The sequence below is a fragment of the Engystomops pustulosus genome, chromosome 5, assembly GCF_040894005.1.
Source record: "Engystomops pustulosus chromosome 5, aEngPut4.maternal, whole genome shotgun sequence".
In the NCBI taxonomy this organism is placed as follows: Eukaryota; Metazoa; Chordata; class Amphibia; order Anura; family Leptodactylidae; genus Engystomops; species Engystomops pustulosus.
Genome location: NC_092415.1, coordinates 50,307,440 through 50,320,122, shown reverse-complemented (window position 1 = coordinate 50,320,122; position 12,683 = coordinate 50,307,440).

The window sequence follows — 12,683 nt, the reverse complement described above, 5'->3', positions numbered from 1 at the left end:
TCCCCTAGTGGAGCATCAGTGGCTATAAGACTCCACATCCCTATTTATTTGGATATGTTATCTAAAGAGAATGGAGCTGATCTGAATTTTCAGCTTTTTTGTTTGTCCACTAAGGGGTTTCATTAAAATAAAATGTTTGCACAATGTCTTTGGTGCAGAACATTTTATACTGACTACTTAGATTGGCTGTGGGATCTCCGCGGTGAACAGCTGCAGTCACTGCTGTCACCATTAGCAGCTGTATTATGTAACTATCACCCTTAATGTATGTGGAGGACTCCTGAGCCTCTATATTCCATTCTGACATTGTTCTAGAACATCATGTGTCTGGAAGGTGTTAATGACTTCCAATATATTTGGGTTTCAGTCTTGTTTTATAACTATTTGAAATGCAGTTTCCTTCTTTTGATTATGTAACAAGATTTAAGGCTTTCTTACTCCATAAATATTCCAACCTATTTGCATTGTTCCGTAAAATGTCTACTGAAAGTTTGACCTAAGAAGCTACGTCATACTCTATGTTTATATTGGCTTTTACATGCTATTTAAATGTTGTCTTATAAGCTTGCAGGACTCTGGTTCTTTTTATGAGTTGCGTTTATCAATAATGACATATGATACTGTGCATAGAGATAAAAAGAGATCAATATGGGTTACTGCAAATTGTACCCTTGGTATTTATACTGACGTAAAAGGTGTCTTACGTTAAAACCAATTTATCTGTCATTTAAATCATGATACATGATATCGATATGTTAAATCCAATAAGAAATTGAAAATTCATATTGTCTGGGGATGATATTAAGGTATTTGGTTCTTGTTAGGGGATCACACAAGACAAATGTCTCAATTTATAAATTTGTCATTTATTGTAAAAAAAATAATGATTTATTAAAGACCTTCTAAGGCCCCTGCAGGAAAGGGACCTGGAGAATTACAAATTCATTTAAAGAAGATGTTTTCTTAGTTTATCAATCTTTGCTTGTGATTAATATGATTAAATATTTTCTTCCTGACTAAAATACATAGTTTATAATGCTTATTATGCTTTATTATGAAAATTAATAATGGGGCTCTCCTAAATGGCAATGTTCGTATTTGGGGTGCACAAAAAAGCTGTTCACCGCTCAGACTGACTCCTTTACATTTTCCTTAATATGTTATTAACAATACATCTAAATTAAATTGTTCCTCATCTATGTCATAGACTCAGCTGTCAACATTTCTTTCATTCTGAATTCTTGGTGCAGGTCCTGTAATAATACTGTGAAATTATAACATAGAAAGAAAATGGCTGGGATAACTGAAAGGACAGACAAGGATAGTGATCCCTAAAGCTAAACCCCCATTTACAGCTGTTCCTACCTAATTGTTCAGCCTACCCTAAGCAGTAGGTGGCAACTGGCCGCCGTTCCCTTCATGCATCAAAGTGCAAACACAAAGAACAATACAAACATAGAAGAGTAATCAACAAATATGGGTCAGAACCAAGAGGCAAAACAAATTGTCAGAAAGCAGGAAAAGGGTCAAGGAATCCTAAATACAAAAGTCAATATAAATGCCAGCTTGCTCCAAACAACACTAATAGAAAACACAAGGAAAATAACCACCAAGTATTTTTGAGATGTCAGAGTCTGAGACTAGGATGTGATTGGACCAGTTTCCTGGCATCCTGACAAGGTTGACCAGCAAAAGTGTGAGTGAAGCAAGATTCTGTCCATCTCAGCTAATTTAATTGTTTGCGACCCAGAACAAAACCACAGTAAACAGACAGGTGGGGGAACGGAATAAAGAAAGATAGGAAAGAAGTAAAGCAGTGTTCAGACTAGCAAGGACAAAACTTAACCTAAGAAAGAAATCAGTGCATCCTCGGCACTCTATATAATTGAAAAGGGATGAATGAAGATTTAATGATTAATGCTTAAATTACACCATGGTTAATTATATCTTCCATTGTGGTAAATAGTCACTCTGCTGATACCAAACCCCTTGTCACAGGTGCCGTGCTCCTCTCTCCCTGTTAGCGCGTCGCCTGAGCATCTTACCTATTTAAGCCTGCCTCTTTCTGAAAGCCCTGGTGGACCCATGTGCCTTGAGGATTGTGTTACAGTGTGAGGATGAAGTCTGTATATCTGTGAAGTGCTGTACAACCTACAAATTTGCAGAACCATGGTTGGTATGTTCGTACGGTTTCAGATCCTAGACTTCAATTATCAGGGTATTTACAAATCAAGTTCTTGGAGGGAGCCCGGGGCGGTGACTAACCTCCGCAATTGGTAGAAAAAAGTCCCCCTTGGAAGCCTACGGATCATCCAAAGGGACAAAAGAGCAATTTATCAGACATAGGAGGAATTATACAGATTTACAAGTATATAGGAAGGATTTCCATACCCTACAAAATAAATTGATAGAATAAGGGTATAACATACATACAGTGCAGAAAGTGAGATTAGAAATAGAAAATCTTCTGAATGTTGTTTTTACATATACTTTTGGTTGGACCAGCAAAGGCTCACAAACAAGTTTAAAACACATTAACTTTTTATTTTTACCTTTTATTGCTACTTCTGTTTCTATGTACATCGCTGTGTAATTTATGTATTATAAGATTAATGTTAAAACATGAGTGCAATAACATTTAGGATCGAGCTGGGTAGAAAACAAATGGGTAAAAGCGTATTGGCCTTGTATGTTAAGTATCTGCGTAACATTACTTTTCTAAAATGAATGCAATAATGAATCTGAACATGTTCCTTATGGTTCAGCACAATTAGTTGCTGTTACAGTGGCCCAATTATGAATGGGTTTCATGCTTTACAAGAAGAAATGAGTTAGACATCACAATACGACTTTGAGGTATTCAAGATCTATCTGACTTCACTTCCTAACCAAACACTTTGAAGCAGAGAGTTTTGGCATGTTTGTTAAATTGCATTTCCTCAATGAACACAAAATCTGTTTTGCATACACTGTTTTTTCAGTAAGTAATTTCCAAACAAAGTAATTTCCAAGAATATTTGGTAATGGAACAAACTTTAAAAAGTTGTCCTTTAGACAACATTATATTAATGTGAACAATATGGCAGATATATGCTGCCATGATAGATAAAGGGGTGCAGCCCTTAAGTTCACCCACAATCCGCGATCCCTACATGATTGCCCTGGCGTTGCTAGCCACAGGGGACAACTAGAAGGCAATCATGAAGGCAAAGATGTACAAAAAAACTAGAACAATCACAGTGGGGAAAAAATACAATGCTTCTATATTATAACAAAATCAACACATAAATTTACAACACAATGGATCAGATATATAAAAGTAACTGCGCCAGTTTTGTGTCTGACTTTGAACTGAAAAGAACGTCTTTGGAGCTTGCACATGTATTTCTAAAGTGTCTGCGCCAGTTTTGTGTTGCAGCTGTGCCAACAAGATAGAAAAAATTAGCACCTAAAGGGTCACTAGACAAAATTGTGTTGCACGCTGTATGTTAAAAGTGCCCCAAATAGAGAGCTGGTGCACACTTTTCAAGCAGTGCAAGGTGCGCCAGATAATCAAAGACCATGTGCCAGTATTCAATAATCTGGCGCACCCTGTACATTTGTGAGGCACTAAGTACAATTTATTTCACTTTTGATAAATCTTGGGGACAAATGTCTTATGATATGTAAGTATAGAGTGCCAACATTACACATTGCATACATAGTAGGTGGCATTTTAAGAATATATTACAACAGTTACATGACATCCAGATGGTAGCTATATCAAAATAAGAAAAATGTAGAAGCTCTTAACAAAATCTAATATTAAGAAACTACATATGCTAAACATCTACATAAAAATGAATGAATTAAATTTTCACAAAAAGCAAAAAATTGCATGGCCATATTTGACCCCTTTAACCTTTTCACAACCCGTGACGTAATAACATGTCAAGGGTCGGCTGTGGGTGCATGGAGAGGGCTCATGGGCTGAGCCCTCTCCATTGTCGGTAAGTCTTTGCTGCATATCACAGCAAAGACTTACCGGTAACGACCGCACATCGCTGCCAGCGTGTGGGTGCCGCCATCTTGTTGGAGATCGTCGCTCCTTGTGATCAGTTGCCATGACAGCCTCAGGTCTTCGGCTGTCTGGATTTAACCCGTTCATTACTATGTGCTAATTGCACATTGTAATGAATGAGAATGAAAATCCCCATATACTTCCATACTGTAGTATGGCAGTATATGATAGGATCAATCAGACAACCTAAGGTACCCAAGGGAGTCTGAAAAATAGTAAAAGTAAAAATAAAAAAAAAAGTTAAAAAAATAATAATAAAAAAAACTAAAAATTCAAATTACCCGCCTTTCCCTAGAACTGATATAAATATAAATAAAGAGTACAAATCATAAACACTTTAGATATTTTGCGCATCCGCAAATGCAAATGCCCGATCTATCAAAATATAGTAACGATTTTTCACTGTGTTTAGCCCTGTAACAGAAAATAGTGCCCGAATTTGAAAATGGCACTTTTTTGCCATTTTGAAAAATATAAAAAATTCTATAAAAAGTGATCAGAAGGTCGTACAGCCCTAAAAATGCTAGCATTGAAAACTTCATCGGAAGTCACAAAAAAATGACACCACCCACAGCTTCGTACACCAAAGTATAAAAGAGTTATTAGTGCCAGAAATGGCAAAATCTGAAAAAGAAAAATTTGCAGAGGAAGTTTTCATTTTTGTAAATGTATGTAATTATAAAACCAATACAAATTTGGTATCCCGTAATCGCAACAACCCAAAGAATAAAGAAGCCATGTCATTTGGGGCTCACAGTGAAAGCTGTAAAATTGAAGCCCACAAGAAAACGGCGCCAATTGTGTGTTGCATGAAAGTTGGCACGATTGCACCAAAATTCGATCGTGTGCGCAAAAAACGCTGTTAAATGCGGCAGAAATAGTCAGGAAATCCACGGAAATGCCGTCCGCGGATCCTTAGTAAATGTGCCCCATTGTTCCCAAAATGACATACGGGAGGAAACAAGAGTTTTTGAAAACAAGAAAGGCACATTTGCTTGTTTGGGGTGTCAGAGTTGCTCCTCTACGCATAAGCATAATTTGATATGGATTTTTCTACATGTGATATAAATATGTCATCTAATTTTTAAACAGTCCCTGTGGGAAAATGTACGTAGGACAGACGACTAGATTGGTGAAGACAAGATTAAATGAACATAGGTCGGTGATAAGGACATTTGTTCAAAAGAAAGGGATGCATTATGCGAAAATAAAAAATTTGGAGAAACGATGGTCACACAACATTTTCATGAAGCCGGGCAAAGAGGAAGTTGGGGAGGGGGGAGATACAGTACAGATAAAAAATAAGATGATTTACAGTTACAGAGGGTAAAATCTGATTAGGGCTGTACTGGGTCTGATCAGCTCTGATTAACCCCTGCAGACTCGGCATTCACGTGGGCACCAGGCGGCACCATCGGCTCCGTCTTCCACTGCATAGCGCTTCTTCAGTTCTATGCAGTGAAGAAAGGAGAAGGTAGAAACGGTAATAGACTACTTTACTCATGGGTGTGGAAATATGGCAATGCAAAGATCTTTTTTGAAAAAATGTTTTCAAACAAAACTACATACATTTTCCCAAATCCAACAATTTACTAGATATCCATTTTAAAATTATACATCCAACCACAATGTTAAATAGTAAAGATTATGCAATAGTAGTTGCTACCCGCAACTCTCAAGAGTTAAGTCATTGAAAATGATATGAGTTTCCATTATCTGAAAGGCAGAGGGAAAATGGACACATCGGCATACTACTTATAATAAAATATATTACAAAGTTTACTATTATCATCTGCGCTATTCATTTATAAAAGTTGAGAATATAGTTAGCAGTTAGGATGTTATGGAGAAGCATATTATTGGCAGAATAAAGGGGTTGTCTAGTTTCCATAAATTTACATTATTGTAAGGGTGGCACATGGCTGAGTGGGTAGCACTTATGCCTTGCAGCGCTGGAGTCCTGGGTTCTAATCAAACCCAGGTCAACATCTGCAAAGAGTTTGTATGTTCTCTCCGTGTTTGTGTGGGTGTCCTCTGGGTACTCCAGTTTCCTCCAAAACATACTGGTTGATTGTTTAGACTGTGAGCCCCATGGAACCGATTTGTCATGCTTTGTGCAACGTTGCGTAATCTGTGTACGCTAAATAAAGAAATATTATTATTGTTTGTAAAAGGATTTTCAAAATGTTTGCTTTCTTTCATTGCATAAGAAGCTGCCGGGTTTACTTCTAGAAAACAATAAAGAATTCAAGCAGAAAACACATAGGAAAAATGTATAACTATTCATTCCACAAACAATAGTGTTTATTTGCTGAAACTGGAGAAGCTTAATAACATGCTAGTGCAAAATGCTATGTGAGCGCTCTTCATACAGGCCGGTTCTCTGTTTTTTTAATGTAGACACTTGCTGTTAACTGCCAACACAGATAGCCACTGTTAACCTGTTAAGTGCTGTGGTCAAACACTGAAATAATGATGATATGTCATTATAGTGAGGACTCTCTCTGAACCTCCCATAGCTGTCATGCAGCCTGATCTTTAATGGTCATAAAGATCAGTAGTGAATTGACAACATACTGCAATAAAGTACTATTGCAATATATTATATGAGCAATCAGACTCCCTATTGTTTAAGTACACTAAAACTTTACCTAGAACAGATTTTTATTTATAAAAATAAAAAGTTAAATCAAAAACATGTTAGGTATCTCCATGTCCCAAAATGTCTGCTCTATCAAAATAAGACTAAGACTTAAAGAAAACCTCTTGAAGTGGTAGGTGTAAGATGGAAATACCGAGCACCAGCTTAGGGTGAGCTGGTGCCGGTGCTTACTTTCATTAGTGTCCTAAACCGCTGTATCGCGGTTTAAACACTTTTTAATCTTTACAGCCGAAAGAGCTTCGGCGCACCATGCGCACGACTGTGCACGAAGCTCCCCGGCATTTCCTATGTAGGCGTGCGCACACGGTCGCGCATGGTGCGCCGAGTGCGTACCACCATGCACATAAGCAGCTTCGGCTGTAAAGATTAAAAAGTGTTTAAACCGCGATACAGCGGTTTAGGACACTAATGAAAGTAAGCACTGGCACCAGCACACCCTGAGCTGGTGCTCGGTATATGCATCTTACACCTACCACGTCAAGTGGTAGGTTTCCTTTAAATAAAAGATATAAGACTATATAAATTTAGTTTATAATGCATGGTATAGTAAGGCTCACTGCTTCACTGCAATTCCAGTACACTGCATATAATATTAAACACAGTAATACAACAATAGAAAAAGGGGGATTTTTTATTGTAGATACATAAGTTAGCACCAATCGCGAGTGTTACCGGTAAGTCTTTGCTGCAATGTGCAGCAAAGACTTAACGGCTATGGAGAGAGCTCAGCCCATGAGCCCGCTCCATGCCCCACACCCGAGGCATGCCGTAATAGTATGGAGGGGTTAAGGGGTTAAGCTACTTGTTAAATGTTTTAATGGAAGAAGAGGGATAATGAATATTATGTACGTTGCCTTTTTTTTTTAATTCAATAATTTAAAAAATCTGATGTACAAAAAGCTCCTAAATAAGTGGTGCAAGAATGCCCCTATGTATAGTATGTAGATTGCATAAAACGATAAGTGTGATAGATTTCAATCTTCTAGAAATAACACCAACACTTTGTTAGGCTAACATTTTTCAGGTGTTCAGTTAGTCTTCTTAATCTATTCTTTGGTTATTTATAGGTGCAGATTAGAGATGAGCGAACATGCTCGTCCGAGCTTGATGCTCGGTCGAGCATTAGGGTACTCGAAACTGCTCGTTACTCGGACGAATACTTCGCCCGCTCGAGAAAATGGCAGCTCCCGCCGTTTTGCTTTTTGGCGGCCAGAAACAGAGCCAATCACAAGCCAGGAGACTCTGCACTCCACCCAGCATGACGTGGTACCCTTACACGTCGATAGCAGTGGTTGGCTGGCCAGATCAGGTGACCCTGGGATAGACTAGCCGCTGGCCGCGCTGCTCGGATCATTCTGTCTCTGGATGCCGCTAGGGAGAGAGCTGCTGCTGGTCAGGGAAAGCGTTAGGGTGTTCTATTAGCTTACTGTTAGGCAGGAGTGATTCTCAAAGAACCCAACAGCCCTTCTTAGGGCTACAATAACGTTCTACTTTTTTTATTTTAATTTGCATCTTTTACCATTTTGTGAGGAATTAGCAGGGGGACTTGCTACCGTTGTGTTTAGCTCTTAGTGGCACACATATCCATAGCAAAGACCGAAGTGGCAAAATTCAGTAGGGGTTGGATTTCTATTAGGCAATAACTCAGTGTCATCTCATCTGGCATAGTAGTGTGCTTCCTTTGATACTTGGCTAGAAAATAGCCATAGGAGAATACAAACAGCTTCTTGAAGCCTACAGTAGCGTTCTATATATTTGATTTCTGGTTGATCTGCTGGTGGCTGTAGTTTCTGCAGTGCATGTACTTGCCAATTCTGAGCAATTTGTAGTGAGACTTGCGACCGCTGTGTTCTGCGCTTAGTGGCGCACATATCCATAGCAAAGGCCGAAGTGGCAAAATTCAGTAGGGGTTGGATTTCTATTAGGCAATAACTCGGTGTCATCTCATCTGGCATAGTAGTGTGCTTCCTTTGATACTTGGCTAGAAAATAGCCATAGGAGAATACAAACAGCTTCTTGAAGCCTACAGTAGCGTTCTATATATTTGATTTCTGGTTGATCTGCTGGTGGCTGTAGTTTCTGCAGTGCATGTACTTGCCAATTCTGAGCAATTTGTAGTGAGACTTGCGACCGCTGTGTTCTGCGCTTAGTGGCGCACATATCCATAGCAAAGGCCGAAGTGGCAAAATTCAGTAGGGGTTGGATTTCTATTAGGCAATAACTCAGTGTCATCTCATCTGGCATAGTAGTGTGCTTCCTTTGATACTTGGCTAGAAAATAGCCATAGGAGAATACAAACAGCTTCTTGAAGCCTACAGTAGCGTTCTATATATTTGATTTCTGGTTGATCTGCTGGTGGCTGTAGTTTCTGCAGTGCATGTACTTGCCAATTCTGAGCAATTTGTAGTGAGACTTGCGACCGCTGTGTTCTGCGCTTAGTGGCGCACATATCCATAGCAAAGGCCGAAGTGGCAAAATTCAGTAGGGGTTGGATTTCTATTAGGCAATAACTCGGTGTCATCTCATCTGGCATAGTAGTGTGCTTCCTTTGATACTTGGCTAGAAAATAGCCATAGGAGAATACAAACAGCTTCTTGAAGCCTACAGTAGCGTTCTATATATTTGATTTCTGGTTGATCTGCTGGTGGCTGTAGTTTCTGCAGTGCATGTACTTGCCAATTCTGAGCAATTTGTAGTGAGACTTGCGACCGCTGTGTTCTGCGCTTAGTGGCGCACATATCCATAGCAAAGGCCGAAGTGGCAAAATTCAGTAGGGGTTGGATTTCTATTAGGCAATAACTCGGTGTCATCTCATCTGGCATAGTAGTGTGCTTCCTTTGATACTTGGCTAGAAAATAGCCATAGGAGAATACAAACAGCTTCTTGAAGCCTACAGTAGCGTTCTATATATTTGATTTCTGGTTGATCTGCTGGTGGCTGTAGTTTCTGCAGTGCATGTACTTGCCAATTCTGAGCAATTTGTAGTGAGACTTGCGACCGCTGTGTTCTGCGCTTAGTGGCGCACATATCCATAGCAAAGGCCGAAGTGGCAAAATTCAGTAGGGGTTGGATTTCTATTAGGCAATAACTCGGTGTCATCTCATCTGGCATAGTAGTGTGCTTCCTTTGATACTTGGCTAGAAAATAGCCATAGGAGAATACAAACAGCTTCTTGAAGCCTACAGTAGCGTTCTATATATTTGATTTCTGGTTGATCTGCTGGTGGCTGTAGTTTCTGCAGTGCATGTACTTGCCAATTCTGAGCAATTTGTAGTGAGACTTGCGACCGCTGTGTTCTGCGCTTAGTGGCGCACATATCCATAGCAAAGGCCGAAGTGGCAAAATTCAGTAGGGGTTGGATTTCTATTAGGCAATAACTCAGTGTCATCTCATCTGGCATAGTAGTGTGCTTCCTTTGATACTTGGCTAGAAAATAGCCATAGGAGAATACAAACAGCTTCTTGAAGCCTACAGTAGCGTTCTATATATTTGATTTCTGGTTGATCTGCTGGTGGCTGTAGTTTCTGCAGTGCATGTACTTGCCAATTCTGAGCAATTTGTAGTGAGACTTGCGACCGCTGTGTTCTGCGCTTAGTGGCGCACATATCCATAGCAAAGGCCGAAGTGGCAAAATTCAGTAGGGGTTGGATTTCTATTAGGCAATAACTCGGTGTCATCTCATCTGGCATAGTAGTGTGCTTCCTTTGATACTTGGCTAGAAAATAGCCATAGGAGAATACAAACAGCTTCTTGAAGCCTACAGTAGCGTTCTATATATTTGATTTCTGGTTGATCTGCTGGTGGCTGTAGTTTCTGCAGTGCATGTACTTGCCAATTCTGAGCAATTTGTAGTGAGACTTGCGACCGCTGTGTTCTGCGCTTAGTGGCGCACATATCCATAGCAAAGGCCGAAGTGGCAAAATTCAGTAGGGGTTGGATTTCTATTAGGCAATAACTCGGTGTCATCTCATCTGGCATAGTAGTGTGCTTCCTTTGATACTTGGCTAGAAAATAGCCATAGGAGAATACAAACAGCTTCTTGAAGCCTACAGTAGCGTTCTATATATTTGATTTCTGGTTGATCTGCTGGTGGCTGTAGTTTCTGCAGTGCATGTACTTGCCAATTCTGAGCAATTTGTAGTGAGACTTGCGACCGCTGTGTTCTGCGCTTAGTGGCGCACATATCCATAGCAAAGGCCGAAGTGGCAAAATTCATTAGGGGTTGGATTTCTATTAGGCAATAACTCGGTGTCATCTCATCTGGCATAGTAGTGTGCTTCCTTTGATACTTGGCTAGAAAATAGCCATAGGAGAATACAAACAGCTTCTTGAAGCCTACAGTAGCGTTCTATATATTTGATTTCTGGTTGATCTGCTGGTGGCTGTAGTTTCTGCAGTGCATGTACTTGCCAATTCTGAGCAATTTGTAGTGAGACTTGCGACCGCTGTGTTCTGCGCTTAGTGGCGCACATATCCATAGCAAAGGCCGAAGTGGCAAAATTCAGTAGGGGTTGGATTTCTATTAGGCAATAACTCAGTGTCATCTCATCTGGCATAGTAGTGTGCTTCCTTTGATACTTGGCTAGAAAATAGCCATAGGAGAATACAAACAGCTTCTTGAAGCCTACAGTAGCGTTCTATATATTTGATTTCTGGTTGATCTGCTGGTGGCTGTAGTTTCTGCAGTGCATGTACTTGCCAATTCTGAGCAATTTGTAGTGAGACTTGCGACCGCTGTGTTCTGCGCTTAGTGGCGCACATATCCATAGCAAAGGCCGAAGTGGCAAAATTCAGTAGGGGTTGGATTTCTATTAGGCAATAACTCGGTGTCATCTCATCTGGCATAGTAGTGTGCTTCCTTTGATACTTGGCTAGAAAATAGCCATAGGAGAATACAAACAGCTTCTTGAAGCCTACAGTAGCGTTCTATATATTTGATTTCTGGTTGATCTGCTGGTGGCTGTAGTTTCTGCAGTGCATGTACTTGCCAATTCTGAGCAATTTGTAGTGAGACTTGCGACCGCTGTGTTCTGCGCTTAGTGGCGCACATATCCATAGCAAAGGCCGAAGTGGCAAAATTCAGTAGGGGTTGGATTTCTATTAGGCAATAACTCAGTGTCATCTCATCTGGCATAGTAGTGTGCTTCCTTTGATACTTGGCTAGAAAATAGCCATAGGAGAATACAAACAGCTTCTTGAAGCCTACAGTAGCGTTCTATATATTTGATTTCTGGTTGATCTGCTGGTGGCTGTAGTTTCTGCAGTGCATGTACTTGCCAATTCTGAGCAATTTGTAGTGAGACTTGCGACCGCTGTGTTCTGCGCTTAGTGGCGCACATATCCATAGCAAAGGCCGAAGTGGCAAAATTCAGTAGGGGTTGGATTTCTATTAGGCAATAACTCGGTGTCATCTCATCTGGCATAGTAGTGTGCTTCCTTTGATACTTGGCTAGAAAATAGCCATAGGAGAATACAAACAGCTTCTTGAAGCCTATACAAATATAGTGCAACCCACCCGCACGCCCAAGCCCTTAATGTGCACATCTCCAGATTGCTTAGCCTGGAGATGCTGCCCTATAGGCTAGTAGAGACCGAGGCCTTTCGCAACCTCATGGCGGCGGCCGCCCCTCGGTATTCGGTCCCCAGCCGCCACTACTTTTCCCGATGTGCCGTCCCAGCCCTGCACCAGCACGTGTCAGACAACATCATCCGTGCCCTGACCAACGCCGTTTCTGACAAGGTCCACCTGACCACGGACACGTGGACGAGTGCTGCCGGGCAGGGCCACTATATATCGCTGACGGCACATTGGGTTAACTTGGTGGAGGCTGGGACCGAGTCTGACCCTGGGGCTGCTCATATACTGCCGACGCCGAGGATTGCGGGGCCTACCTCGGTCCAGGTGTTTCAGGCCTACTATGCCTCCTCCTCCTCCCACCCCTCCTCCACCTCCTCCTCCGA